At 39.9% G+C, this 27,902-nt stretch overlaps 1 protein-coding gene across 3 annotated transcripts in view; it reads left to right on the forward strand.

Annotated features, from left to right (window-relative positions):
• alk (ALK receptor tyrosine kinase) overlaps window positions 1-27,902 on the forward strand; it is a 365,934-nt gene that overhangs the window by 161,490 nt on the left and 176,542 nt on the right. The window lies entirely within an intron of this gene.

Raw genomic sequence — 27,902 nt, forward strand, 5'->3', positions numbered from 1 at the left:
GGAGTTTCACTTTCTATGAACGTATGCCCTGTTTTCGCTAGTCTTCATGAAGAAGTGATGAAGAAGTGGCCATCCATTTCTTTCAGTACTTTTGAAGCATTTCACTTTGCTCTAACACACAAAAAAGTGAAAAGCTATTTAGATCTTATCATTTCATGAGTTGTTCCCTTTGAAAGATCAGAACATAGTTTACTGAATCAGTAGTCTGAAAACCAAGACTCACATTTTCCACATTCTCAAGCATCATTCATTTTCATACCTTGGAAAATGAGAAAACAGTGTCTGCCATTTTATCTCCTGAGGTGAGGGTGAAATGGGGGACAGAGAAGTCTATTTATTTCTGTATTTTTTTTGCCAGCATCATAAGCAACAAGCCTGAGACCCGATGGGTGAAATACAATTGGAAATCGAAAATGCATGAAAATGGAGAAAGAGAAAAAAGAAGAAGAAAAAAAGCTGCATGGTTATGCTGGGCAAGGTCCACTTAATTTTAAGCAATTTACGAGGTGTATTCTTTCTAACACACCTTTGTGATGGTGGTCCTTCAAAAAAAAGTGCTACAAAAAGAAAACAAAAACAAAAAAAAGGTTGCTGAATTCTTAGTTCACCACTAGATGGCACTAAATTCTGCACATTGTGCCTTTAAGGAAATTTCTTATTATTTTTATTATATTTATTTTGTATACATTTATTTGGGTAAATTTTGTACATTGAAAGTACTAGTGGTTTCTGGGTCTGTGACTACTCAAGTAATTGTAATAGTATCGGTCTGAAAATGTTTTTGTCCTCAAACCGTGTAATAAAGTATGTAACAGAATATGCACTGTATCTATTCCAGATCTTTTCCTTCACCCAGTTGTCATTGTTTTAGCCGTACATGTCTAATTGCACGGCAGCATCCAAACAGATTCAAAGCTGATCATGATTGGAGGCTAAGCGACACAGAGTACAAAGGAACTATATTTGCATAATCATGTTCGAGCCCTCGGTTAACCACAATATAGTTGCTGTGTTTTGAATAATTGAGCTGGGCAAGTTGCTGCCTCCACACTTTTTTACTGGTTCTAGAATTGAAAAGGGATGGAAATAAGGGATGAATACTTCATGGCTGTGATCTGTGGGATTGCTTGTAATGTTTTCTTCACTACTTAACTCATGACATGAAAGATGTTCAACGTTGAATCTTATACACTATCAGTTTGTTTCAGATCCACTTCTTGAGTTGGGTTAAAGTTTAGTTAGGGTAAAGCTGAAGCTTAAAAAAAAATACTGAGGTTATTGAGATCAAGATGAGCTCAGGAAGAGCAAAGCGTGAGGCCAACTAATTGATGTAGTCTGGCGTAAATAATGAATATAGGAAAGAAGATCAAGGTTACATGTTATTGTGGCTGTCAGCAGTATTGACTTTCACTTCATTAAATTCCCGAAGGCTCTGTCTTTGATAAGTTCTTTTTTAGAGGCCTCTGTCAAATAAAATGTTAAATGGCTTTACTGCAAAACATTTGCCTAATAGCCATTATCATGATTTCTTTGGCATCACTGCAATGTATCTGCAGAGTGTTTTGTATTGTATGTCCTCAATGCTTTCAGTCTTTTTAATTTGTTGTATTGAATGTTTTGATTTTCTTCTACAGCACTCCCACAGTAATAGAACAACTCCAGTGGTTTGGCCTTCCCCAAGTGGCAGCAATTGACAAACCCCACTGGGCTGACAGGCTTATTTTTATATATACAGTAAAACGGCACCCAAGCAACCATGCACTTCACAAGTGGCACTGTGGTTCTGCCACTTTGCACTTAATGAAACAATTTGCTGCTATGTATGAATGTGAAATTCACTGTCTTTAATTCTCTACATTCTTACTCCATGTTTTGTGCACTTACAGTATTTTTATTACCTATTGAAGGACTAACTATGTAAATTAGAGTTACAGTAACTTTGGTGCATTTATAAAGTAGGCTATATTTGTAAAATCATACTGTGTTCATTTCTGTGTCCCTTTACTAATAAAGTTACAAATACACTAGTATTACCAATAATAATAATAATCATCATCATCATCATCATAATAATAATGATATTAATAATGATAGTCAGATTAGTACAGTACGTTCCTTAACACTCAAAAATAATTTACACACAGTACGTGCATACACAGGCAGAAGATAAAAAGACATAACACTAACAGTATGGAGGGATAAGACAAATTTGACACCTCCCAAATGACTAATGTTGAGGGGGTGGTGAATCATCTCATGAGAACAGCATTTGGCTATGCTCATAGGAAGCACACAGAACAATGATTACATTAAGATCAAGTACAGTCACAGTAGCAACTGTGATTTGTTTGAGCAAATAGCGTTTTGGTGTTTTTCCACAGCAGAAAACATAGTGATTATGGGGTAAGTAATAGCCTATGCTATGAGGACCTAAGGCTATATCTCACATTTGTTATTTTGAACAGGAATGCTGTAAAGAAGACAGAGACAAAGACAGATTATTGTTAAAAAAAAAAACATCCTTTACACAGTTGGACCTTGAAGCTGATTTGAGGGCGGGAATAACCAATAGGATTTGTTTGACTCAAGGTTGCCTGTATTCTTGTAACTAGAATGCACAACATTGAATTGTAAATATAAAGATAGAATTAATTCAGAAGTTGGATATATAAATATACCCTAGAGTGGAGTTAGGTAGTGATGAACAAATTAAGCTTGTGACTATATATATATATATATATATATATATATATATATATATATATATATATATATATATATATATATATATATATATATATATATATATATATATATATATATCACAAGTGCTTCATGAAGCTTCATTTTCCTATCACTCGCTGTCAGGCATTAATGCTGACATTATAAACCAAGAACCATCCATATGCCCAACCATCCAGCCATCCATTTTCTATCATGCTTATCCTGTTCAGGATTGTGGGAGCCATCTCAGATCATTTCTAATAAAAGGTGGACTTGTACTGGTCACTATCCAATCAAAAGGCACATACAGACATGGACAGAATGTCATTCACGCTCACACTTTCACAGTCACGGAGTAGGGAACAAATTCATGCAGCTTGCCTGGTCAGGCAAATGACCCACTACACTTAAGTAACAAGCATAAATACCGTCCAAATTAAACACAAGGAAACCATGTTTGCAAATTCCAGATTTTAGCTTCTATTGAAGTACCAGGTTATGAAACAACAAGTGAGACAAATTAAAAAGACACCCTTAGCACACATCAGTGCTATGTGATCTGATATGGGAATGCTGAAACAGCTGCTATGTGTAAATAAAACCATCATAGCAACAATTATGTTAAAAACAGCAATATTTGCGTACTTAAGTCTACTGATTTCAAACATTTTGCTTTTAAGTTGTATTAAAACAATTATTTTATGTGAATTGCTTAATATCATGCACATATAATAATGGTAAAATGTTTGACACTGATGTGTTTTGAGAGATAATCGGCTCGCAGGATATGCTGTACACAAGGGGAAGTAAACCCAAAAATTGTCTCTACATTAAAATATTATATGCTTTCTGTTTTCTGAAGCTTTCCTGAAAAGTTGTCATTTTTTAATTGGGGGATTCTCACCTGACACCGATGATATATAACAATAATAACATAATTGTCATTGACTGGAATTGATGAGTGATGGACGTGCCCACCTTTTCAGCGAATGCTTAATAATGCAAAGCCTCACAAAAATACACGGTTTGAGATGTACCTGGTCCGCGTGTACTTACCGCAATCGACAGAAGTAATCCTGCTTTACTCGGTGCTCAATCTGAGCATTTTTTCAATATAATTCAATACAAACACACTGCAGAAAACTGATACGAAGCATCAAATTTTAATCAGTTTCATTACACAGATTTTTTTTGTATGCAGGTTTTTGGTCTATTTGTGTGGGTGGATCAGGTTGTGGTTCTAACGTGTCAAACGTATGCTGCAAATGAGGTATTTTTAGAAAGACAAAAAAAACAGTACAGGACCAATACAGACTGAACAGATTTATTAAACAGCATAACATCATAACTACATGACAGCGTATAAATCACTATTGAATTAAACAATGAAAATGACCGTGACCTGGTACAGAGCATTTTGCAGCCATTGTTCATAAATCAGATATATCCTCACTGTTGTAATTAACAATTAGATGTTAAAGTGGAACTAGCTTCAAAGTTCAGTCTTTTCTAATACCCCCTCCAGTATTATTTTTGCTCAAACTTCTGTTTATTTTTGCGATTCATCATGTAAGGCTTCCGCTGGAAACGAAAGCCTGTGCCAAAATAACCCATCCCAAGAGCTTTTTCACTTCAACCTTCATTTCCCAGAATCCCCTGTCCCACCTGATAAGTCACTGCTAATGATCTAGTATGGATTAGTCAAGGTTGCTTTTCTCTTTTCATCAATGATTGAACCTTGAGGGCTCCTCTGATCTAAGAGGTTACTGCATCATGAAGAAACAGGAGTGTTGTAAGACTAATTTGTAATGTACAGTCTAACCTTGAAGTTCTCCAGTGCCTGATGTTCTACCTCTGTCTTTCATGTCAAAGTTGTCGCCAGTGAACCAAACAACCCTTTAAATCAATAATCCATCCAATGATCCCCGTTATGCTTGTTGGATAAACGGCCCACTACTTTCACAACAAGATCGGCAGGGAACATTCAAGATCACTTCTATTTACTGTGCTTTTTCTACCTGAATTATCAAGCAACACAATTGCAACAACATTCAGGAGATCTATGATGCCTTTTAAGGATGTTTTTTCTAAATAACAACGTAAAGCGGCCTGGCCCTTCTCACCTAAGAATAAAAATATCTGAATTTGACTCTACTTTCTTAAACTGTACAAGGTACAGACTGGGCCAAAGCTCCAATGCTGGTTCCAGCTTTATACCCATCCCATCTCCCCACCTCCCCAACCCCCCCACATAGACTATGCGTGCTGTGTCAGACTGTGCCATATTGTCTCAGGCCCGTAAACTGCAAGACGCACTGTGATTGTGCACTATAAAACGGCTACCTTACACCATAAATTGCTGTAAGATCCGTGATGTAATAGGACAAAATAGGCAGTAAAAGCATTAAAACATGACAAAACTTGAAAGGATCGTGAGATGGCGGGGAATCATATGCTTCCGGCCCTTCTTTGAATCGTCTTCAAGTTTTATTACACCCTGTTATGTACTGTTTTGTTTTACTATGGCCAGCTAGGTTTTTTTTTCATCCACACCGTGGCTGCCATTCTATTTTTATCTTTTTTGACAGTTTCTAAATCTGGCCGAGCGTCCACGACAATCCAATCACAGCGTGTCACTTTTGCCCATCCCGTCACCTCAAATTAGTCAGGTTTCTATCCAAATGTTTCATAATTGTTATGCGAATTTTGTGAAAATGTGCAAAACGGACAGTGCCCGTTTCCATCCGCTCTTCTTTTGCGAATATGCGCCACGAGATGACGTTGTAGTGACGGAACTTTGGGACAATGGTGAGTTCCAGGTGGGAATGTTGGTTTTGACGGATTGAACGGAAGTAGTTTGTCTTGTTGGCTTCCCTTTCGCATGTAAGTGAAGTGTGTCGTTACATTGAGAGCTGATGTTAATAAAGCCATCTAAAATTGCATTAATGTTTTTTTTCTTTAATTAATTATAAAAAAGAATCTTGTTTCTTCGTCTTACTTTATCATCCGCCATTTATTGTGACTACAAACTTGCGTGTGACGTGGTATCGGTCAAAATGTGCGACGTATATCCGGTCTTGTAGTCGCTTCTTCGCAAAACCTGTTTCCATCGCCGAAATCCGCATTTTCCTTTTTTTTGATACGCTTCAAAAACCACACCTAAGCGTAAAAAAGTTTTGCCGAATTTTGGGCCTTTTTTCAAATTTCTGCCGTTTCCATTCAGTTTCTTTTTCGCTCCGTCTTCAATTTCCGCTTATCCGGGGTCGGGTCGCGGGGGCAGCAGCTTTAGCAGGGAAGCCCAGACTTCCCTCTCCTCAGCCACTTCAGCCAGCTCCTCCGATGGGATCCCAAGGCGTTCCCAAGCCAGCCGTGAGACATAGTCTCTCTAGCGTGTCCTGGGTCGTCCCCGAGGCCTCCTGCCGGTAGGACATGCCCGGAACACCTCCCCAGGGAGGCGCCCAGGAGGCATCCGAACCAGATGCCCCAGCCACCTCAACTGGTTCCTCTCAACTTGGAGGAGTAGCGGCTCGACGCTGAGTCCCTCCCGAATGACCGAGCTTCTCACCCTATCTCTAAGGGAGAGCCCGGCTACCCTGCGGAGGAAACTCATTTCGGCCGCTTGTATCCGGGATATCGTTCTTTCGGTCATGACCCACAGCTCGTGACCATAGGTGAGGACAGGAACGTAGATCGACCGGTAAATCGAGAGCTTTGCCTTTCGGCTCAGCTCCTTCTTCACCACAACGGACCGATACAGCGTCCGCATCACTGCAGACGCTGCACCGATCCGTCTGTCGATCTCCCGCTCTAACCTACCCTCACTCGTGAACAAGACCCCAAGATACTTGAACTCCTCCACTTGGGGCAGGACCTCATCCCCGACCCGCAGAGAGCACTCCACCCTTTTCCGACTGAGGACCATGGTCTCGGATTTGGAGGTGCTGATCCTCATCCCAACCGCTTCACACTCGGCTGCAAACCGCTCCAGTGAGAGCTGGAGATCACGGCTTGAAGAAGCCAGCAGCACCACATCATCTGCAAAAAGCAGAGATGCAATGTTGAGGCCACCAAACCGGACCCCCTCGACACTCCGGCTGCGCCTAGAAATTCTGTCCATAAAAATTACGAACAGAATCGGTGACAAAGGGCAACCTTGACGGAGTCCGACCCTCACAGGAAACGAATTCGACTTACTGCCGGCAATGCGGACCAAACTCTGACATCGGTCGTGCAGGGACCGAATAGCCCGTATCAGGGGGCCCGGTACCCCATACTCCCGAAGCACCCCCCACAGGACTCCCCGAGGGACACGGTCAAACGCCTTCTCCAAGTCCACAAAACACATGTGGACTGGTTGGGCGAACTCCCACGCACCCTCAAGAATCCTGCCGAGGGTGTAGAGCTGGTCCACTGTTCCACGGCCGGGACGAAAACCACACTGCTCCTCCTGAATCCGAGATTCAACTTCCCGACGGATCCTCCTCTGCAGCACCCCAGAATAGACCTTACCTGGGAGGCTGAGGAGTGTGATCCCTCTAAAGTTGGAACACACCCTCCGGTCCCCCTTCTTAAAAAGAGGAACCACCACCCCGGTCTGCCAATCCAGAGGCACTGTCCCTGATGTCCACGCGATGTTGTAGAGACGTGTCAACCACGACAGCCCCACTACATCCAGAGCCTTTAGGAACTCCGGGCGAACCTCATCCACCCCCGAGGCCCTGCCACCGAGAAGCTTTCCAACCACTTCAGTGACTTCGACCCCAGAGATAGGGGGGCCCACCTCAGAGTCCCCAGACCCTGCTTCCTCAAAGGAAGGCGTGTTGGTGGAATTGAGGAGGTCTTCGAAGTATTCTCCCCACCGATTCACGATGTCCCAAGTCGAGGTCAACAGCACCCCATCTCCACTATACACAGTGTTAATGGCGCACTGCTTTCCCCTCCTGAGACGCCGGATGGTGGACCAGAATTTCCTCGAAGCCGTCCGGAAGTCGTTCTCCATGGCCTCACCGAACTCCTCCCATGTCCGAGTTTTTGCCTCAGCGACCACCGAAGCCGCATTCCGCTTGGCCAGCCGGTACCTGTCAGCAGCCTCCGGAGTCCCACAGGCCAAAAAGGCCCAATAGGACTCCTTCTTCAGCTTGACGGCATCCCTTACCGCTGGTGTCCACCAGCGGGTTCGAGGATTGCCGCCCCGACAGGCACCAACCACCTTACGGCCACAGCTCCGATCGGCCGCTTCAACAATGGAAGCACGGAACATGGTCCATTCGGACTCAACGTCCCCCGCCTCCCCCGGGACAACGGAGAAGCTCTGCCGCAGGTGGGCGTTGAAACTCTTTCTGACAGGGGATTCTGCCAGACGTTCCCAGCAGACCCTCACAATACGTTTGGGCCTGCCTGGTCGGACCAGCATCTTACCCCGCCATCGGAGCCAACACACCACCAGGTGGTGATCAGTTGACAGCTCCGCCCCTCTCTTAACCCGAGTGTCCAACACATACGGCCGCAAATCCGATGACACGACTACAAAGTCGATCATCGAACTGCGGCCTAGGGTGTCCTGGTGCCAAGTGCACATGTGGACACCCTTGTGCTTGAACATGGTGTTCGTTATGGTCAGTCCGTGACGAGCACAGAAGTCCAACAACAAAACACCGCTCGGGTTTCGATCGGGGGGGCCGTTCCTCCCAATCACGCCCCTCCAGGTCTCACTGTCATTACCCACGTGAGCGTTGAAGTCCCCCAGCAGAACGAGGGAGTCCCCGGGGGGAGCGCTCTCCAGCACACCCTCCAAGGACTCCAGAAAGGGTGGGTACTCTGAGCTGTTGTTCGGTGCATAAGCACAAACAACAGTCAGGACCCGTCCCCCCACCCGTAGGCGGAGGGAGGCTACCCTCTCGTTCACCGGGGTAAACCCCAACGCAATTCTTCAAAATTCGAATAAAATAGGTGGATGGAAATCCACCTACTGTCTCTCGTCGATCCCATTTTCTTCTCAGTAAACAGCTTCTGTGGTTTCACTTGCTTCACAATAATTATCGTGATGGAAAGAGTTTCTATCTAAGCTAGCCCTTCTAAAATGGGTTAATATGCCCCAGTAAAAGTTTTCATAGGAGCCAAATTACAGCTTTTGTATGGATTGCCAATGATTACATCTGTCACGTGGAGTGCGGAACGTGAGGTGTGGAATTAGAACCGAAACGCAGACAAGACAAGGGAAATACAGAGAGCAGGGCCGGATTTAGATGACAAAGAAACCTGAGAAACCTGACTAACTTTGAGCAAGCTGGACGCAGAACTCAACTTGCATGGAAGAAACATCAATGTGCTGACAGTAATCTTGGCTAAGGAAACTTGTCATTCAGTAACTCTTGCTAGGGCAATGCACAAGTCTATAAGACAGAATAAAGGCCTATATGATGAAATAAGTGTGACTATAATCAAACTAAAAGTGACTAATACAAGACCATAGCAACTGCAAAGCAACTGGCAACATTACCCTCAAAAGGGACATAGTAACTGCATAGCAACTGACAACAACATCACAACTCAATGACCCCCATGGCTCAACACAACAGTCAAACATGACATCACACGACACTTCATTAATGGTAGTCTCCAAGTGCACACCTTACAGAGATGATCAGTAAACGCCATAGCAAACTTAATCATGAAAGTCCTTTCATCATACTTTGTACCCTTCTATCTATATCTTCTGTATGCCTCTGCAATGTCAAAGATTGTGCGCGTCTTTGAAGGGAATGAGGGGAGCTGCTTTCATTGTTCATTGCTAGTCGACGGTGTTCACGCCCACAACAGTGCAAATGTAAGTTTCTAACTGCACTACTGCAAAAATGCTAAAAGAAAGTAAAGTACACCCAAGTTAATTAGAACACATTTCATGCTACACTTGCGCTCGGAAGGAAAAGAGAGCCCTCTGTGTTCGTAATTTTGAAATAGGAAAGCTAGACTTGTAAATTAACTAAAGAATTACTTTGACTTTTTTGTCATGATGCATATTTATTTTCAGAGTGACAACCCAAACCATAGTCCTAGTTCTTATACATTCTTTCCAAATCCGACGAGAAACAATTACTCGACAATTACTGAAACTGAACGATACAAACTGCTTAACAATACGACACTCACTATTTGGACACCAGGAATTGAGGCAAAGAATTAAGTCTCGTAAAAACCAGTAAAGGAAATTGACCTAAGCCAAGCTGCTTCCTAGATGACTGAGCGCTGGTGGGAGTAAGATGGCGAGCAACACAACAAAGCACTACCAAACCTAGATGAAACAAACACCACTCCTAGGATCAGATTTAAAGACTGGATAATTCTAAACAAAGCAAGCACAAAGAAAAACCTAGGACAATCTTCACAAATAGGAACTCAACACCAGCCCTGATTGCCCATGTGGAGAAACACAAACATTGAATCACTTTCTTTCAAGAATGCCAACTGGGTCTCCATTGCTCTGTTCAAGACCTTAAGGAATCAAATAACAAGATATGATATTATCTAAGGTTTCAGAATTATTGAGTCATTATTCTGACCAACATACCAACACTACATCCACATAACAAAAATCTGGAGGATGGGTCAGCAAGAATATATTTTTTAAAATAGTTTTATTATTATTATTATTATTATTATTATTTATTTTTTAATAATGAATAATCAATACATCTTCTTATTATTATATAATAATAATAATAATAATAATAAAAATAATAACACTGAAAGCAAACAAAAAGAAACAGCATAATACAGTATAAATCTTTAGTTTGATTTACTGTAATATGGGAGAAAAAAACACGAACACAACATTTGAGATCTGTATGTAACAATTAATGAACAACCATTTGCTAAGTTAACATTTTGTTTAATGAAACATTTAACTTGTGCCAAAAAATTCAAGAAGATATCTAATATCTATGTCTAATACAAATTACTACCGGATTGGACAGACCAAGATGTCAGGAGAAATGAGATTATCAACAAATGCTTGATTCTGCTGAAAGGAGAAATTGCAATATAGTGTAGTTAAATGATACACAGTATAACTGTTCTGTGTAGACAAATTCAAGCATACAGTATTTAGTATTATGTCTCAACTAGTTTTTTAGTTTGTTACTGCAGCTGGTCTGTTGTGTTACTATAGTGTTAGCTAATGTGCAACAAACCTTTGTGATGTTTGGTGGGACTGGGACCAAGGTGACCTCACAATTTGCCTTAACTAATAAATGCACATTCCCAATTACCACTATCTTGTTTCTATATTTTTATCATCTTTGGATATGGTGTAATGTTGGCTGTCTCTTGAGGCCCCTTTTCATTTGTAGCTCGAGGCAAATTTTGGGGTTGAGTGCCTTGTTTTAGCGTCCCTGCATACTCATTTACAAACCCAAACCTGCCAGGCTTTTTAAAGTTTTTGGTTCCAACTTTTGTCTACTCTGTCAATTTTAGAAATGCTTTGGAGTATACAGTGTCATTTTCTACCACTGTGAGCTATAATCCCCATGCCGTATGTATGAGGTCTCCAAGTCCCTGATTTCAGTCAATTAAAAATACTGACGTTTAGACGTATGCGTTGATTGCTCTGTGCGTATGTTTAGAGACAAACCCCTGACATCAAGCACAGCAACTCCACATAAAATAATAGCTAACTAACACCTTAAATGAACTAAAGAACCTATAATGTAATTGTGACTTGTTTCTAAATACGTTGAAGATATTTGAAGATAGGTGCTGAAAACGTGCAAAGGCTGAAGACTTTAATGTTCAGCGTGAAACTGTTTCACATTTGTTTAGAATTTTTAGGCGTGGCTAAAACGGAACCCAGTGACACACTTGGACCCCTGAAATGAATTTTATCAGTGGCTGTCACAAGTTTGAGTTACCAGAACCTGTAGTATTAAAACCTTTGCCCATCTCTACTACTATAGTGTGCAGTTAGCTGTCTAGCTAAGCCCATGTTAGATTAGGCCTCTTAATGATTAGATAGGTGACTTGAGCTAGGCCGTTGTGTCTTTGCATCTTTCCAAAAGTGTTATGCCACAAGTGGCGCACATAGCCAGCCGATGGCAAGTTGGACGATTCCACTGTGAATTAGCCTGCTACTAGCAACTTGTAGCTTAGCAGTACTAACCAAGACTTGTTGCATGAACTGATGAAGCCTGCTTGAATAAAAGGCGACACATCTTCTAAGACAACCGGAACAGTCCTGCTGCGATCGATTGGATGGCATATTTACGAGTGTTTCTTCTCTGTATTTATTTATTTATCTGAAATATAACTTGTTGTTTTGTCACTATTGGCTGCATCGCTTAGCATTCAAGTCCGATAGCCATGCCCAGACAACCTCAAATGCAGTTATCCACTGGGCTCACATTGACTTGTTTACCTGTCATTCAAGTGTCCAGGAAATCATCTTTGTCATCAGCAATTGTTTCGTTGGCGTCATGGGCTTTGTGGTGGCTCATCCAGTCTTATTTCAGTCATCATCTAAGTAGCGACTTCATGCCAGCTGCCCAGTGATTGTACGTGGTCACTTATTGATTCATCTCTAGGAACCACTTTTTCAGCCATCACGTTGAGCCATGTTTTGCCTCTTACTGCAATACCAAGTGTCATAATACTGCACTTGCACTTAGTCAGCTTTTTTCTCTTGTTTAAATGCAGTCAAAGTTTACAAGCATCGATTCCCCCTTTCCTGTGATCCATTATTGCACTTGAGGTTTAAAGTATTGATCCATGGATCTGTTATCCTTTTCATTTGGTTTAAAGAGGCCTACTATACGTGGAAACCTCAAAAAACAAACATAAGTGTCATTTATGCTGCATTGCACACAAAAGTAATGTTATTTGAGGCACCTGACAGGATAGAATTAAATCTACTGTAGAATGGACAATTTATCAAATGGAATTAGAGTACTAGAGTATCATTTGCCATTTACCATTTGCTAAGCCTCATTTCTATTAGCAATGATTCAGCTGTCATCTCTGCTTCTAGTAGGTTATCCATAGAATTGGGGGTTATTTGAAAATAAAAGGCGTTAAATAAAAATATTCCACTTGAATAACTACTTGCTATATCAGTATATATAATCATATATAGTCATCAGTATGTAATAATCAGTATTCAATATAAAATATATGTAATTTACACAAACGTGTGTTATTTCATTCATCCACTCGTACATTTTCTACCGCTTGACTTGTTCAGTCAGTTAATTCAATCAACTCCAATGAAGATGGTACATTGTCATGTAAAATGCAAATAAAAACAGAATACAGTGGTACCTTGGAGTTTGAACATAATTGGTTCCTGCGAAGTGTTCAAAGTCCGAATTGTTCAACCTCCAAAACATTTTTTTCCCACGAAATAATGTAAATGCAATTCATCCGTTCCCAAACTCCCAAAACAGAAAATTCCAATTTTAATTTCTATTTATGTTTTTTACATTTACAGTGCAGGACAATATTAAAAAAATTAAAAATACCTTACCTTTTTTGTTGTGGTGTGATGGCATCAGTGGAAGATAAATGCTATGTTAATGCTAGCTTTAGTTCAGTGCTGAGTTTGTGTATTTTACATTAGGCATATTGTTAGAATACTAAGCGGTCCTTGCGTGCGTTGTTTAACGTCAGGCATGTTGTTGAACAGCTAAGGGGGGTCCTCGTGCCAGTATTTACAGAAGTAGTCACGGTAGTTACAACGGCGCGATAATCTCCTTCCTAATTTCACTGTGGTTGGTATTACTGTATGTTTTTCTTTGCTGCCACTGGTACTGTTGTCTTTCTGTGGGCCCATGGCCAAGAAAATTGTTGTGGAAAAATCAAAATGCACTCGCGAGTATGGAGCACCTCCTGAAATATTCACGATCTGACTGGAAATGAGCAGTGCATCTACCATAACGCATTCGGCATTGCTCGGCTCCGCTCGGCTTCACTCGGCTACCCGTTTTCAAGGTACGTTCGGTTTAGCTTGCTTTGCTTGGGTGTTCAAACTCCGAAAATGAGTTCAAACTCCGAGGCATTTTTTACTCAGATTTTTTGATTGAAGTCCGATTTGTACAAGTTCCGAGACGTTCAAACTCCGAGGTCCCACTGTACAGTGGAATACAGTATGTTACAAACATAACAGTTGTATGTTGGGAATTTGTAATGTAGGTAACGCTACATTAACTTTCCACAAACTTCATGATGTAGCCTAATTATGGAACATGTACGTATACAGGTATTGGAATTAGTATAATTAACTGCAGCATGAAACAGTTAAACTCATTAGTTTAATAGAATTTGTTATTATTAGCTGAAACATCAGTTCAGTATCTGAGGTTGTCAGCACTATCAATGTAATCGAAATTGTGTGTGAATCTCTAAAAGTATTTGGCCTTGCTCCTAATGGCATTGGCACCGAAGCCTGTGAAACATTTGGTCTCCCCAAGCAGAGGTCAGGTCATGCTGATTGTTGATAGGTTTCATTAGTATTACCACACAGTAGCTGACCCTACCATCAGTCTCTCTGTCCTCTTCCCTTACTTCGCTGCTCAATCACACGCACATGACTGCTCACACACATACATACATCACCACAATTAGCACAGTTGGAATGACATGTTTTTTTCATAGCAGGCTATTCCCTTTACTGTGAAGTGATCTGTCTGAACATACACTTAACACATCAAGACAATCTCATCATACTGTTGTGGATTGGAGCCTTGGGGGAATTACCCCCCCCCCCGCCCTTTTTTTTTAAACAATAATATGTTCTATGCATCTCCATTAGTCTAAACACGGTATTATGATTAATGTTGTGTTTGTGGAATATGAGTTAAGCAGCAAATTCCACCCATTTTTATTCATTTTAAAGGGCGACCATTTTGCCACTTTCTGTCGACTAAAAATAACATCACATATGCTCTTGGCTCAGGTAAGGACCAATCACGGCTCACCTGTTTTCTGAAGTTGAGCCATGATTGGTCGTTACCTGAGCCCTGAAAAACTGTGATGTAATTTTCAGTCGACAGCAAATGGCAAAATGGCTATTCCCTGAGATGGATAAAAACGGGTGGCTTTTGCTGCTTAGTTCATATTCCACAAACGCAATATTAAACAGAATTCCATCTTTAAACTATGGGGGTACATACAACATATTATTGTAAAGACATTTTTGAGGTTGACTTCCACTTTAAGGATTGTTCCAATTGGCATGTTCATAGTTACTTTTTTTGTTTTTGTTGCTGCTACCCTCAAAATTCTAGTATTTCCCCATTGTACACCCTAAAAAGAGATTGGTCAAATTTACCCCACCCAAATAATGTTTTAATTTGACCAATCTAGCTGGAAGTTAAGTAGCCGACAGATCCTTTGGTTAAAACAACCACTCTAGAATGGAAGGTATTTTCAACCAATATATATTGGTGATTGGACCAAACGATACAAATTGGTCATTCTGACCAAGATATTGGTTAATCTGTGTTAGAGGCTGACATTTTTTCAAGAATCCCGCGGGTCACGGGATTCCCGAAAAAAAGCAACACTGATTGTCACACCCACCTAAGTGGCGTGAAATTCGTTCTCCGCATTTGACCCATCCCATGAGGGAGTGTAGAGCAGCAGGAGGGGCTGTACTCAGGAATCATTTGGTGATCTAACCCCCCAATTACAACCCATAATGCTATGTGTCAAGGGGCCCATTTTTAGAGTCTTTGATATGACCCGGCCAGGGATCGAACCCACAACCATCCAGTCTCAGAGTAGACACTCTACCACTAGGCCACTGAGCTGGTCATGTCTAGTGATCTATCTAGATAAATATATATTTTTTTAACACTACATTATATATTGTAATCACTTGTAAAAAATTATGAAATTAATACATTTAGAATACAATAAATTGATACAATGAATATATTTCCAAGTGATCTAGACTTACTTTCTATTATAACCAATTTCATTGGTTGTTTGGCTAACCAATAAATTGGTATGCCCGTACCCACCCGGAATGGTCAATGTCCGACCAATCTATTGGTTAATCAAGCCAAAATGAACTTAACCTACTAGATTGGTAGGTATAGTTTTTTTTTTTCTCCAGCCAATCAGTTTTTAGAGTGTAGCCACACTAGTAGCCAGCTGCAGCTTTCACCCTACTGTCTCAAAAACATGAGGAAACCCTGTTACTTGAATGGTAATTTGTTTTAATGATAAATTGTACCAGCAGGCTTGCTTGGGTGTGCACACGTAACGAGCATTGCTTTTTTGGTCAGCTTTTTTCAATGTTGAAAAATTCTGCAAAGACACTTGCCACACTCCCTCAAATCCTCATTATGCTCTCAGACTGTTTTTCTTGTCGCCATCAAATTTTGAGAGCATAAAGAGGGTTGAGAGGGTCTGACCAGTGTCTTTGTAGCACTGAACGAAGCCTGCCAAAAAGGCAACACTCACTACATACGTGCACCCTTGCAAACTTGCAGCGCTCTGCTCACAGGGTTAATGTGACAACACAATCGATAGTAGTAAGCAGGCATAGGAACCAATTGCCCTTTACCCACTAACTGATCTTCCCTACTAGTCTTTAGGTGAGTATCCATAACAGGTTATTATGGATCATATCACATAAGCATGGTAAAATGGCAAGCCACCAGCGACTTCTTACAGTAACTTACATTAACTATTTGTCGCCAACCAATACAGATTTCCCAACAGCCAAATACTATTTTTTGCTTAGGAAATCGGATGAAACCTGGCACTCTTGAATGAAAATAGAGTGCCATTCAAAAACCCTCCACAGTCGCCAGAATGAGAAAGTTCACAAAAACGGTGGTCTCCTCTCGATGCAGAGGGGCAGCAGCTTTACTTTGAACTCCTTAGGATGATTACTCTAAAGGAGAACCTTATGGAGGAAACTTATGTCAGCCATTTTATCCATTCTCCCATTCTTTTGGTCATGAGGAATGACCTCAAGATACTGTACTTTCGACTCCTTTACTTGAGATAGAATCTTAACCCCAATCTCGAGACAGAACTCCACAATTTTCCAAGGACCATGGCATGGCCTCAGATTTAGAGGAGATGATTTTCATCCTAACCACATCACACTCAGCTGGGAACCGCTCCAGCGAGAGTCAAATGGTCATGCCTTGATGAAGCCACCAGAAACAGATTGTCTGCATATAAAAAAAAAACAACAAGATGCAACACTGAGGTCAACAAACACTGTAATCGTGTTCCATGTTCTCAAGAACCCTGAAGGACAATGTCAAAGTCAAACGCCTTTTGCAAGTCCATAATGCTCACATATACTAATTGGCTAAACTCCCATGCATTCTATAGGGTCCTTCTGAAGGTGCAGAGTGGCCTACAGCCACAGCACATGCATCGCTAGAGAAGAATCAGCTGGCAGCTGCAGGACAGGAAACAAAAGTTGTTTACCCGTATTGCCAGAATGTCCACCTACACATTGTAGTACTTCTTTCATATTGTCATACAACAGTGGGAGAAAAAACACCGTGCCAAGTTAGGTCATAATAAGAATTTGTAAAATCCTGTAAAAAAAATAAAATAAAATAGAATATGCCCAGTTATCAAAGCCAAATGGCCTTAAAAATCTGTTAATTTTGATGTAAGGGTTCTTATTTGTGTGGCTTACCTGATACTCTTCTAATAATTATCTAAAACTCATTTTCAAAATTTCCCATAGGTCAAATTACTTTGGCTACTATCTCTGAATCAAAACCTAGCCATCTGTCTTCTTTGGAGACAGACACAGATAATTAAGAATTTTAAGGAGGCATATTAAGGAAAGTTGACTTTGAGCTGTCTGTTTACAATTATGTGCCTGAAAGCAAGCCATTCAGAATGTTGATAAATTGTGACATCAAAATTTGGCAAATTTACATTACTGGGCCCACATCGAGTTTCTCCATCCATGACTTGGCAGCCAAGCTGGGTACAGAGTCTCCATTTTTAAGTGATGGCTGGAGTTCGGCCATTTGACTACAGGGGAGCAAAATCATGTCAAAGCCAAATTGTAAGCAGAGCTGCAGTCCTGCACGGATGCAAACTATGTCTATAGATTTAGATTTGATAGAATTAGTAGAAATGTATCAACAAGTTCTAAAATTACAAATAACTTTGGCCGTACAGGTTAGCACAATGGTTAACTGCCCAATCTGACTTTAACATCAAAGATCACTTGCTTACCTTTTATTGTATTCCCCTCTTGAGTCTTCCTTGCCATGTTTTGGATGATCAATTGTGATGCAATCTTTGATGGTGGGTGTGAAGAAAGTACATGCTGAGTAGAAACATAATTGACTATTGACACTAATGAGATGGAGAGCAAGTCAATGACTAAAAAAATATATATCTCTCAGTGCACTCCAGGCAGTACTGTCAAAATCAATTGCTTGTGGTAAGTATTAAGTGAAAAAGTTAATGGGACAAATACCAGACAAGCTCAAAGCTGTTGGTTGTGTGATGAATGCTCTTGGTGGAAATATGCTGCAGGGGGTGATGTGGTATATCCGTAACAAGGGGCACTGAAAGGGTGAGAGGTCTATTCCCTCTAGCCATAAGCTCAAGGAAGTGGATGAAATACTGTGTTGTTCTTCCTCAGGGCACATGCCTTAAGGCAAAGAGTCTTGGCTTCAAAAGTTACAATAGACAGGTGCCTGAAATTGAAATTAGCTAAGAAACCTTCGGAACATGTCAAGGAGGTATGACTGGTGTAATACTCAGTAGGAATTAATGCATGCAATTAATCACTTCCCCAATCACCATGTATCCACTTTTTCTTTTTTTTTAACCATCTCGCAACTCAGGACCCCGGAAATATAACCAGTCAATTACAGGGACATTTCCACCCAAATAAAAATATGCAGTTGGATTTGCCGTCATGGGGACTGAATTGGTCCATCTTTGGGGTTCTGTCAGGAAAATGGAATTAGCAATTATGTCAACTTGCACAATTCTGTCAGCACAGGACATAACTTGATAATGAATTATACAATAAAGCAGTAAATTGAAAAATGAAGCTTCATGAAGCAATTGTCTTCTATATGGTGGTCTTGGTTTAAAGGTAAGTGCAGTACAATTTCCACTGCATCTTTAAACAAAGACTGCCATCTAATGGAGTAAAAAATATATATATCACAAGTGCTTCATGAAGCTTCATTTGTCCACCACTACAATAACGATGAAACTGTGCTGTCTACTGAAATCCATAAAACAAAAACAAAAAAATTAACTTGAGAAAGGTCATCTGTCCATCTTTTTTTAAAATGGTGCATTTCCCTTCGACAGAAGTGTCAATTATGTTTCTATCAATCAACGGACAATGGTGTCTCACGCTAACCTATGCATGCAAACTCTACCATAATACATAATGGATGAATACAGCATATTTTAGGGACTTCTACAATGGAAATGCCTAAAAATATCCGACTGAACCAAAACCATAATGCCTTTGTTGTATAACAAAGCTACTGAGAAACAACTATCCATACTCACATGCAAACCTCTGGGCAATTTAGACATTTTGTTTTTTTTACTATTGGAGGAAATCCAAGACCAAGCAAAGAGAAAACATGCAAAGTTCACACAGAAAGGCCCAGGCACTAGTGGTGTGAACCACTAGGACACCTTGCTGCCCCGCGCTTGTAATCATCTTTCAATTCTGAATTTCAAATGACCAGTTTAATGTGTGGCCATGCAGAGATATTTAACCGTTTCTGAAATGAACTTTGCGCCTCCTCTAAGATCTCTTAGGATCATGCTGTGTCTCGTTGTGTTGTATCGGAATGAAAACATATTAAAGGGCTCCAGGACTGCTATTATCAGAAATAAATCTCATCCATCTCACAGTAAAGGTTTTCTTTATTCTATTTTTCTGTCAGGGAGAGTGTTGTTCTTAATAACTGGTTGGTAAGCCACCATTATAAAAGTAGGGGGGGTTGCAACGTTTCATATAATTACTTATTTTCCTCATAATATTATGACTTAATTTGTGTGTCATTTGAATTTTTTCACATAAATATTGACTTAATTTTAGGAAAATGCAAGAGCAAACAGAAGGCTTTAATGCAGCTTCTTGCTTAAAGCAATGATAGTTATTTCAAAAACGGCCAGCAGGTGGCAGCAGAATATAAGAGATCAGCCATGGCCATTGTGCAACAAGCTCCTTTTGCCAGTGTTTTCAACAGGAATGTGAATAATGATGAACCTTAGCTATATTCTAATGCTAATTGCTGCAAAACAGAAACTGATACTAATGTGCTTTTTTTCCTGATAAAAGAAGAGACTAAAATGTTTATTTTGGTAGGTTTCTTTTTTTGTTATAGCAATGGAACACACAATATTCTGTGGGCCTTGCAAAATCAGTCAAAATCCAGTAAAACAGCCGGGAGCAAAGGCTTCAGTGAAAATGGCTGGGAGTGAGTTAAATACAAGGCGACACGGTGAAAGACTGGTTAGCACATCCGCCTTCCAGTGCAGAGGTCGTGAGATTGAATTTTTCGGATATTCTGCTTTTCTCCCACATTTCCCAAAAACATGCATACTAGGTTAATTGAACACTTTTAATTGCCCCTAGGTGTGATTGTGGGTGTTTATGGTTATTCATCTGTTTGTGCCCTGCGATTGGCTGGCAACTAGTTCAGGGTGTAAACCACCTACTGTCCGAAGACAGCTGGGATAGGCTCCAGCACCCCTGTGACCCTCGTGAGCAAAAGTGGTTCAAATGATGGATGATGGATGAATATGAAATAAACAATGCAGATTTTATCAATTTCACTTAATAATAAACATCCATTGTTTCAATTGTTTGCCTATTTAGTTTGTATATACTTTCGAAGACAAATTAGTGACTTATCTGCCATTTTTTAAGCTCCACTAAAGTAAGTAAATATGAAACCATGGGGACCCTTATAGAGTGTGCAGCCCTTGTAATAAATGCTGCATATTTTGTTAAGGACAATAGAGGTGCTCGGCTCTGAAAGAAAGCCTGCTAAAACAAGTACAAATCAGTCATTTGTTTCGGCTTCACCCATGTTTCTCAGCAAGTGTTGTGCAGAACAGCAATCAGGTATTTATTATGCTTGCTTGCCAGTTGCCACTGTTAACTATTTTTGAAAGGCAAAACAAGGCAGATTTTTCATATAGTGCATTTCCTACACAAGGTTTAAAGGTTTGATTAAAAGTCCAATATTTATAAGCATTTTGAAACTAAAGCCATTTAAATGTGTCTGTGTTACATCAATCATATCATATCAATATATGGCCACAATATCATTGTCAAAAGAAACACGTAAAGCACTGTATACTACATTTATTATTAAGATAGATTTGCATTGCTGCTACTAAATTTGTCTAGTAGTGGTCTGTGTTCTGTGCAGAAAATAATTTCCTGCACAAGGGGAAAAAAGATAAATAACATTTGGGCACTTTTTGTTGATAACACGGATTATAAACTAGCTATACTTATAGTTTAACCCACATTTCAAATTAACAATATGACTTAAAACTTAACATTATCTTTGTCAGGGTACATCACTGCAATAGCTGTAACATACTCATATCGCCTGTGTGGGAGGATAGAACAATTGTAAAACATGCATTATAAATTAAAGAAATACATACATAAGCATCAACATTTCAAATCAAACTCATACAAAAATATTGTTCAGTTTTAGATAAGGCTGGGAATTTAACACATTTCAAATACTGCACCTAATTACAAAAAAAAATCTTTTTTTTTTGTTTTAAATTATGCATTTAGTTTCTGTTTATGCACTCACTGACATGAAACATGTTCTACTTCCTGTCAGACTGATAAAAAAAAAATCATTCAGAGAGTTCAGCATACCATAACATTAGGCTAACATCATGATAGTGGTTATGCTTGGCCTGCTGGATAGAAAGTTTATCCATAAAAAACAAAAAAATGTTGGTACATACGTGTATACTCCTTCTAATAACGGCTCTCTACAACAAATCAGTCTTTAAGTTGTTTATTTTCCTCTCAACTTGTAATGTGGAGAAGAGTAAAACATTCACACACAACTCACAATATGCTATCAAGGCAAGGTAACATTTACATATTCTTTAAACCAGCATAATTCATAGCAGATGAAGAGCTAATTTATCCAACCAATGTTTACATACACACATCCATCAGTAAATGAAGAGGTCTTTCCCCAAATTGCATTTTTTTTTAAATGGTGCTTTAAATTGTTACTATGCACTTGTATAGCCAACAATTTGCAGCCCAGACCCACTAGTCCGCTTTAGCCAAGAAAATAATCAAATTTCCTTGGATAAATTAATCTAGGGGCAGCGTAGAACATGGTAGATCAGACACACATTGTCAACACCGGGGAGTGGACAAACAGAGCACAGAAAGTTTCAAGACAAGTGGGCCGACAAACTCTTGTTTGTTCTTTCTGGAATGAACTTCCAGTGCTTAATTTGCAAACAAACCAGCACAATGTTTCAAACGAAGCAACTTGGAACCCCGTTTCAAAATGACACATCAAAAATCAATGAAAGTTATCAACCTGGCAGTGAATCTTGAATGCTTCACTATGATTGCAACAACAAACTAAAAATACAAACTCCAGTTCCATTGAAGTTGGGATGTTGGATAAAACACAAATAAAAACAGAACACAATGATTTGCAAATCCTTTTCAGCCAATATTCAAGATATTAAATATTCCAACTGATGAACATGATTATTTTTCTTTCATTTTGAATGTGATGCCTGCAACATAGCTGGGACAGGGGAAACAAAGGACTGGGAAAGTTGAGGAATTCTAAAAAAAACAACAACAAAAACTGCACAATATTTGCATTCTATAGATGAACAAGGAAAAAGGTGAGTGTCATGATGTGGTATAAAATGAGAATCGAGGTGAGGTGAAGCTCACCACTTGGTAAACAACTGCGTGGAAAAAACAGTACAACATTTTAAGTACAACATTTCTCAACATGGAATGTAGTGATTTCATCATGTATGATCCATAATATCATTAAAACATTCAGAAAAATCTCGAGAAATGTATGCACGTTGAATGCCTGTGACTGTTGATCGCTCAGGCGAAATTGCATTAAAAACTGACATCACTGTGTAACGTTTATTGCCACGCCACGTGGGTTCAGGAACACTTAAGAAAACCATTGCCGATTAACACAATTCGTCGCTACATCTACAAATGCGAGTTAAAGCGCTACCTTGCAAAGCGAAAGCCATATATCATCAACAGCCAGAAACACGCTCTGTGGGTCCGAGCTCATCTGAGATAGACTGACACAAAGTGAAAAAGGGTGATGTGGTCTGACGAGTACACATTGCAAATTGTTTTTGGGAAATCATTGGCTCTGGGCCAAAGAGTAAAGGGATCATCTGGATTGTTTTCAGTGTAAAACTCAAAAGCCAGCATCTGTGATGGAATGGGGGTGTGCTGAAAGGCGACAGTGGCTAACCGCAACACCGCTAACATTGCAACATACCATTTTGTTTCATTTAAAAGGACCATTTGTGGACGATATTCACATGACCCACTGACTTGTGCATATTTTTGTTCTGCCATGCCTTACATTTACATTTAACAATACATTTTTTACATGTTGTTTATAGATTTAAATGCATCTAAGAGTTTATTGATGCTACCACCGCTGCACGCACTACATTGACATGATGCGCTCTTGGCATCCTGAATCTGACGAATAGCGCTTATGGATTGCAATCCCTCGAATTGGCTGGTGACCAGTCCAGGGCGTACTCAGCCTCTTGTCAGCTTGGATAGCCCTCCGCTCCCCAAAGACCCTAAAGAGGAAAGGCTGTATAGGATATAGAATGATGGATTGCAATTCAGCAGTGTCAGAAGAGGTTGGCCGGTTGCCATGGTGATGCCATCTTTTTTTTCTTTTTTTACAAAAATAAACCAACAACAGTGACAATCCACAGAGGCAGAGCACAATGAGTGGCTCTCAGCGGAGTACATTAAAACAGAGAGCAACATAGATAGATTTGGGCCTCCAGGGTAGAGGTTGGCTCACTGCTAGTATATAAAGAAATATACAGCCTACTGCAAAGACAGGCTCCACCTTATTTACGACCTATGGTGATGCATTCCTTGTAGTGACACACCACGTTTTATGCCAAGACTGCTGTAACTAAAGTTGTTGGAGCCTGTTTTTTGTTTTTCCTTTTTTTTTTAAGTGTGATTCCTGGGTCCAGCTGCATATGCCCACAGGAAGTAATTAAATGAAGCTCAGAGTAATGAGTGTCAGGTGTGAATCAGAGGAAGCATATAGTTTTTTGACCGCAGTCATTTTAGTCAAATGCCCATCCTTTGTAATTGTGTGTGTGCTCCATTCAAGTACATCCGTACGTTTGGATGAGGACGCATTAAACACCGAGTGCACATGAAGTCTTATGTAGTGTTTTTGTGAGCTGGAACCTGTGCTGCTATTGTCTCATGGCCAATCTCAATGCACAAACACAACAACTGATGACCTTTGACCACTCCACCAATCCATCAGAAGAACTTTGAGATCAAGTGTGTTTACTGTTTCCGTCTCTAATGTTTGGTTAAATTGGGGTAAGAAGAAGAGGATGGCTCGTGTTCATCTGTGAGTGCCAGTGCATGCCTCAAGCACGCACTCACAGCACGCCGCCTCATGTATTGATGTAAGGCGGAGAATTTGTTGCCCATAGCACAGCGTGATGCCTGCTATCGGATAATAAACAGATGGACTTGTTGAGCATGGCTGAGCACACATGCACTTGATTTCAATCCTCGACTGTGGCAAGCACTAAATTATCACTGTCATTCTCAGTACCAGCAAGTGTCAGCTTTTGTCTGCATGACATTAGAAGACTCACACCAGACTTTCAGCTTGACTGAACTGCTACAAGCTGGGTGAATAAACTTTGGCAGCTACTTGAATGGTGGAGAAGATTGCCAGAAAGGTACATTTTGAAATAAATATATACAAACATAATGCCAAGGAGCTACAGTAGATATAATAAAATGACAGTTTTTGTTGTTTTTTTGTGATGTGTAGGCTTGGACAAATTGAGAGGAATTATTCACAGTTCACAGAAAAAAATATTTGTATTTTGCTAGAAAACAGGTAATGTCCATAAAAGCCTACTAGAACAATTGCATATTTGGTTTTAATCAGAGGCACTTTAACCATATAAAGCCAAACATATCATATACAAGACATTTTGAGTCCTCTATTTCATGAGTATAATCATTTTTTTTTGCATTATAACCCTGACGTATATGATCTGACACATGCACTGCACAGATAATCCATTAGAGGGCAGTATCACCCAGCGACCTTGCATGATTGCCCAATTGATGTACAAATTTAAAGCATTGTGACCGGATGTATCAAATATGACACAAATCAAAAGTCATATGTGGAAGTTGATTTTCAAATGTATTTATTTATTTTGTTCACAAAGACCAATAAATACTCTATTTACAAATAATCTGAATTTCCTCTCATATATTTCATGGTTCAGGCTTAATAGGTGTCTAGTTATATTTGCCTTCACTACAACCCCGCCCAAACTTGAAAAACTGCCTGATGAATTGTTGAACGCAAAGGACAACTCGATTCTTCTTGTTCTTTGGTTATTTATTTTCTTGAAGATGGAATAGTAAAATAGTTTTTTAAAAAAGGACAAATTGGTGACGTGGTGAACCATTTTATGACACAGTGGTCCAAAAAAGGTTCAAAGCTTCAGAAAGCCTCGTTTTGCCATCACTCCTCGCACCCGTCGATGGGAATGCGCAACCGAGAGGCACAAAGGGGGAAGCCCAAGAACTGGGATGCGGCCCACACGTTGCAAACAGGAAACGGAAACAAAGCTGATGTGTGAAAAACAGGAAGTCGAAAGTCCCGCCTCCTCCGTGGCATATTCCCCATGTGGTCCTTCTTATAGCATTTCCTGAGTTTTCAGGTTCTACCAGCTGTGTCTGTGTGTGCTCGCCTTATGCAGGTTGGGAGGGCATGCTGGTTGAGCTCAATGGGATGATGTATTTTGGTGGCCCTCATCGGGTCTGGAGGGCAATGGGTTGCAACTTTGGAAATTGCCCTGTGGCATGCAATGGTATTTGACGCAACAATAGGTAGTGGGTATGTGCTGACTCCCAACAAGAATGAATGTGAACACAACCACATCCCAGATGTATGAGGATGTTTGGAATATTTAGAATGTTTTTTTCCCTCTTCCTTTTTTTTCCAGATATGAGTCCTCTCATTGAAAGGTGTCTTTTTTGCTACAAAAACAAACCAACAAAAAACAGCCATTAATTGGCACATAGATTGTCTTTAAGAGGCTGTTTTTGAAGAAAAAAACAAAATCATCAGCCATTTTGGCCACTCAATGGCTAGCACAAACCAGGTCTCAAAGGAGAGGTTTTTGAATAGTTATTGATCCAGTGAACAATTTCTATAATGGAAGACATGCGTGTTTGTACATGATTGGACTGGTCTCACAAAAGACATTTCAAAGCCAAACTACAAAGTACGAGTTTTCCCTTCATTGTGGACCCGAGGATCGACCAGCAAGTCTACAAAGACACTCTGCAGCTTTGTTCAGTACATGAGAAGAGGCAGCAATAGTTGCAGGACAACTCGATGTTGCTTCACCATGACATGACTGCTCACAGTCACAGAACATGACAGTGCCAGAGAAACCTCCCTACTCCATCTGTTTGTTTTTCCTTTTTCAAATATGTGGTTTATTAAGGAGATCCATTTTTAAGAGAAGTACGAAGGTCAACTTCAAAATAAGCCTTACTATACCAATAATATTCGGACATCAACGCCATGCTTATTTTGAAATTGTTCCCGGGGGCGTGTCATAGCGTAAAGGCTTACTTGACTCATACCTGACGTCGTCTTGAAATCAAGTTCAATTGATAATTACGGACGCTAAAAATATCGACTGACATTGTATTATACGACACCTGTTGCCAGCATTTAGCGACGACATACATGTCAATTGCACAATACAAAACGACAAAATGCACAACCAGACTGACTCCAGCCCTGGTGTCACTGAATAGGCCTGGCCCCATAAAAGCACAGATGTAATACACGTTACAGTATAAGCAGTAATTGCACTTAATAATCCAGTTTATATTTACATTGTCATTTATTATATTTTATTGTTTCTTATACATTACAGTGCTATTTGTCGTTATTCAAAACATACATTATACCTAAAAAAAATCTTGGTGTTTTTGGAGACCTGGAACCAAATAAACTCTTAAATCAAGGTACCAATATATTTGAAATTAGACTGTTGTGGTGGTATGGATTTAAATAAATCTTCTATCTCTTAAGTTTTATAATTTTTTTAAATTTACTCATCATAAAACAAATAACTATCAGAATATACTGTTTATTACATGTAAACTCATTATAGAGAAGTGAGTTTTTTGTTGTTGTTTTGAAGTTCATACAGCCCACGGCTCACAGAAGTACCCAATGTTTTTTTGTTTTTGTTTTTGCTTTTGCCATGGAATAGCACTCCGAGGCTTCTTGTTGAAAGCAGTATTTAGATTATCCCTGCATAGCGGTCCAAGCAGGAGGTTTTGGCATGGGAAGGAAGGGTGGACTCTTTCCCAGTGAGTGTAATCCATCAGCTCCTTTACCTAGCTGAGAGGCTGCTCTCTGGCTGGCTACTCTTCACTTCACATCCTGAGCTAGTCCTCCATAACAATAACAAACATTCGTATAGCAAGCCAGAGGAACAAAACTGCCCTTAGGTGTAAATGTGGCGTTCACATGCAAGCACAAACACTTGATTTTTAATTGGGGCAAATTAATTAAACATCAAGATAAAAACAGAAGTTGTGAATTTCGGTAATAACCCTTTTTCAGTCAGTACAGTTTTTACAAGGAAACATAGTTATAAAAAAAAAATTAAAGACTAAAAAGAACCAAAATACTGTTATTGTTAAATTCTCAAATTATTTCCTCTTACCGCCATAATTTCTAAGCAACTTTGAGGAATTCACCTTCCTACAGACTCTGTGGATAGTAGAACCGGGTCGGCGGGGCGCTGCGTGATTCTAATTTCTTCTAATTTATGTAGTCATTCCTTTTTGTCTCAGCTTCAAAGGAACTTTATGCCCTATT

The sequence above is a fragment of the Leptonotus elevatus genome, chromosome 14, assembly GCF_054856555.1.
Source record: "Leptonotus elevatus isolate MCC_2025b chromosome 14, RoL_Lele_1.0, whole genome shotgun sequence".
Taxonomy (NCBI): Eukaryota; Metazoa; Chordata; class Actinopteri; order Syngnathiformes; family Syngnathidae; genus Leptonotus; species Leptonotus elevatus.